The 4622-nt window shown below is 41.1% G+C and overlaps 1 non-coding gene across 1 annotated transcript; it reads right to left on the reverse strand.

Annotated features, from left to right (window-relative positions):
- Positions 1-3861: 3861 nt before the first annotated feature.
- LOC112731825 (small nucleolar RNA R71) lies at positions 3862-3965 on the reverse strand. The gene has a single exon (XR_003167582.1). It is a non-coding gene; the product is annotated as a small nucleolar RNA R71 (small nucleolar RNA).
- Between the last annotated feature and the right edge of the window lie 657 nt (positions 3966-4622).

Below are 4622 nucleotides of genomic sequence, written 5' to 3' on the forward strand. Positions count from 1 at the left end.
TGAGATCCATGAATGGGCTCTCTTGCTTGCTCCATCCTTTTCTTAGTGATGGGCTTCTCTTCCTCAATGGGAATGTCTCCTTCTATGAAAGTTCCAGCTGAGTAACAATGATGGCAAATAAGATGAGGAAAAGCTAGCCTTGCCCCAGGAGAGGGCTTTTTGGCTATTTTGTAGAATTCGAGGGAGATGACTTCATGAACTTCTACTTCCTCTCCAATCATGATGCTATGAATCATGATGGCCCGATCCACAGTAACTTCAGATCGGTTGCTAGTGGGGATGATGGAGCGTTGGATGAACTCCAACCATCCTCTAGCCACAGGCTTGAGGTCCAGTCTTTTTAATTGAACCGGCTTGCCTTTGGAGTCAATCTTCCATTGAGCTCCTTCCACACATATGTCCATGAGGACTTGGTCCAACCTTTGGTTAAAGTTGACCCTTCTAGTGTAGGGGCGTGCATCTCCTTGCATCATAGGCAAGTTAAACGCTAACCTCACATTTTCCGGACTAAAATCTAAGTATTTCCCCCGAACCATTGTAATATAATTCTTTGGGTTTGGGTTCTTACTTTGATCATGGTTCCTAGTGATCCATGCATTGGCATAGAACTCTTGAACCATTAGGATGCCGAATTGTTGGATGGGGTTTGTTAGAACTTCCCAACCTCTTCTTTGGATTTCATGTCTGATGCTAGGGCATCTTGGCCAGTTTCACTTACCTTTTCTTTACTGTTTTTAGGTTAGTTTCATGCATTTCTGTAGGAAATAAGCTACTTTTGGGTAGATATTCACTTATGCCTTGATTCAAGCATACATTGTGCATTTTACATAATTTCATGAGGATTTTGCATAAGTTTAGTGACAAATATTGTGCTGCCTTACTCATGACTTGGACTAGAGCTTTGATACACTTTATTGCTTGATTTCAGGACCAAAAGGAAGCAAGAAAAGGGGAGGTAACTTGCAAGGTTAACGAGAAAAGTGATTGCCAATAACACTCTCAAAAAGCCATCAATGCCCACGTTAGAGAGTCACGTTAACTAAGTTAACGTGAACTCTAAATGTGGAGAAGAGAAGTTGAGCCAACGTTAGTGACACTTAACATTGTCACTAACGTTGGCAATTACTCATAAGTGGCCACGTTAGAAGCCACGTTAACCTAGTTAACGTGGCCTCTAACGTTAAGGGGGGAAGAGAAGCCAACGTTAGTGACACTCAACATTGTCACTAACGTTGGCCTATGGTGCAAAGTACCACGTTAACTTGGTTAACGTGGGAACTAACGTAAGGGATGAAGAGTTGTCGACAACGTTAGTGACACTCAACATTGTCACTAACGTTGAAGCAACCACACAACCCCAAGAGTCACGTTAACTTCCACGTTAACTTAGTTAATGTGGAAGCTAACGATGAGGAATGAAGGATGAGCCAACGTTAGTGACACTCAACATTGTCACTAACGTTGGGATGGCTAAGGATGGCCACGTTAGAAGCCATGTTAACCTAGTTAACGTGGACTCTAACGTGAGACCTAGGGGCACATAGGAACGTTAGTGACAATGTTGAATGTCACTAACGTTCTCGAAAGATGGCAAAGGCCACGATAGAAGCCACGCTAACCTAGTTAACGTGGGCTTTAACGTGAAGCAAGAAGGGGCACACTGGAACGTTAGTGATAATGTTGAGTGTCACTAACGTTCTCGAAGGTTCACAAGGCAACGTTAAAAGCCACGTTAACCTAGTTAACGTGGGTTTTAACGTGAGGCAAAGGGGTGCATTGGAACGTTAGTGACATTGTTAAGTGTCACTAACGTTCTCGAACTTATATTCTCACTAAATATTAACACCCCTAATGTCCTGAACTAAAGTCTCCACCCACTTCGCACTTTCTCTCTGCAAGTAAAGCCAAGCCCAAATAAAGAAAGGAACTGCTTCAAACTCAAGATCCAAAGGCCCAAGACTTGAAGAATCACACTAGAAAGAGTAGTATATATAGGAGTAGCTTTGAATTGAGAAGAAGTTCTGGAGGCTGGGAAAAAGAGAACTACTCTCTGTATTTTACTTTCTTTGCAATTTCTAGTTTTATGATGTGTTCTCCATCTTTGTTTTCATTTTCAAGAGCTATAAACAACTAAACCCCTTTCATTGGGTTAGGGAGCTCTGTTGTAATTTGATGGATCAATACTAATTTTCATTATTCTTCTTCTATCTTTCCTCTTGATTTTACTTGAAAGCTTTCGATCTTTATCCAATTGAGTAGTTATCTTGGAAAAGAAGCTATTCAAACTTGGATCTCTTTTGAACCTTGAAAGAGGAATGAAGAGATCAAGCTAGAAATGCTTTCTCATGCTGGACCAAATTGGGTTTGGATGGGTATGTGACTATAACCCTCTCAATACTTGATTTGGGAAATGCATGTGGTATAATCAGTGACCATACTTCATCTCTTCTCATGAGCAATTGACCAAGGAATTGGCTATTGATCAAGATTTGAGAGATTGAATTGCAAGAAATTGTAATTCAATCACTTAAGATTGCCAAGGAGATCAATGAGTGCATTGATTGAGGAAGAGATGAAAATGAACTTGATCCGGAGAATTGCAACATCTCCTAAGCCCAATGAACTCCCCATCTCTGATCTCACCCATTCTCTTTAAATTCTGCTATTTACTTTTATGAGCAATTCCCCCATTCCCATTTACAATTCTGCATTTTATTTTCAGTCATTTACTTTCAGTCCTTTAATTTTAGCATTTACTTTTCTGTTATTTACATTCCTGCCATTTTATTTTCTGCAACTCTCAACCCAAATTCTGGATTCGCTCAACTAGAACATTCTTCTAATTAAAGTTGCTTGATCAATCAATCCTTGTGGGATTCGACCTCACTCTATTGTGAGTTTTTACTTGACGACAACTTCGGTACACTTGCCGAAGGGAGATTTGTTGAGAGACAAGTTTTCCGTGCATCAAGTTTATGGTGCCGTTGCCGGGGATTGATTGTGCATCAACAATGATTAAATTGGAAGATCACTAGATTGAGCATTTTTATTTTGTGAGTTTCATTTTTCTGTTTGAGTGATTTACTTTTTGTTTTAGTTAAACTTCTTCCCTTCCCCCTCTACTCGTTTGTTTTTTTTGTTATTTACAATTCTGTTTGCTAACCCACTAACTGTTTGATATATTGCATCACCCACAACTAACAGCAATTCTGACATAAATACTGTCTGCACCTATTTTCCTTGCTTGTACTTGTTGGTTGTATGACAGGGAGAAGAAGCGAGGCTTCAACTTCCTTTGATTCTGAACTTGAGAGAACCTTCCTTAGACTAAGGAGGGAGGCAAAAGAAAAACGTGTAGTTGGTGCTGAAGAAGAGGAGGAATACTTTGAGGAATACTTTGAACCAAACATGGAAGAAAACTTGGAAAATCATCATGAAGAAGAGACTCACAACCATGGCAGAGGAGGTGGAGCAAATCATGCTGGGGAGGATAGAAGAGTTTTGGACTCTTACATTAATCCAAACCCAGGCAATTGTGGAAGTAGCATCCAAAAGCCAACAATCCATGCCAACAACTTTGAACTTAAACCACAGCTCATCACCCTTGTCCAGAACAACTGTTCGTTTAGAGGAGGTGTTCAAGAAGACCCCAATCAACATTTGACCACCTTCCTGAGAATATGTGACACAGTGAAATCTAATGGTGTTCATCCTGACGCCTATAGACTGCTCTTATTTCCTTTCTCACTCAGGGACAAGGCAGCCAAGTGGCTGGAATCCTTCCCAAGGGAGAGCTTGACAACTTGGGAGGATGTGGTGAACAAATTCTTAGCAAGATTCTACCCTCCTCAACGAATCAATAGGCTGAGAACTGAGGTTCAAACTTTCAGGCAACAAGATGGTGAGACTCTATATGAAGCATGAGAGAGGTTCAAGGACTTAACAAGGAGGTGTCCACCTGACATGTTCAACGAATGGGTGCAGCTGCACATTTTCTTTGAAGGTCTCTCTTATGAGTCAAAGAAGGCCGTGGACCATTCATCTGGAGGATCTTTGAACAAGAAAAAGACCATTGAGGAAGCCATAGATGTTATTGAAACAGTAGTAGAAAATGACTACTTCTATGCTTCCGAAAGAGGGAACACAAGAGGAGTGATGGAGCTAAAAAATGTAGATGCTCTGTTGGCACAAAACAAGCTCATTACCCAGCAGCTGGCTGACCTCACCAAGAAAATGGAGAGGAACCAAGTAGCAGCAATCTCATCTTCATCAACAATCCATGAAGGAGTGAATGAAGAAGCAGAGGGGAGTCAGGAGCAAGCCAACTACATTGGGAATTCACCAAGGAAAAACTATGATCCATACTCCAAGACTTACAACCCTGGATGGAGAAACCACCCAAACTTTGGGTGGGGAAGTAAGCAAGATCAAAATCAAGACTAGAGGACATCTCAACACCCCCATAACAACACTTCTCCACACACTTATCAAAACCAAAACAGCACATCTGCTCCGAACCACTCATCAATTGATGACAAGCTTTCTAAGATCGAAACCTTCATTGAAGGAATATGCAGAGACATTCAAGACAGTAAAGCATTCAGAGAGGAAGTGCAGCCAAA

The sequence above is a fragment of the Arachis hypogaea genome, chromosome 12 (assembly GCF_003086295.3).
Source record: "Arachis hypogaea cultivar Tifrunner chromosome 12, arahy.Tifrunner.gnm2.J5K5, whole genome shotgun sequence".
Classification (NCBI taxonomy): Eukaryota; Viridiplantae; Streptophyta; class Magnoliopsida; order Fabales; family Fabaceae; genus Arachis; species Arachis hypogaea.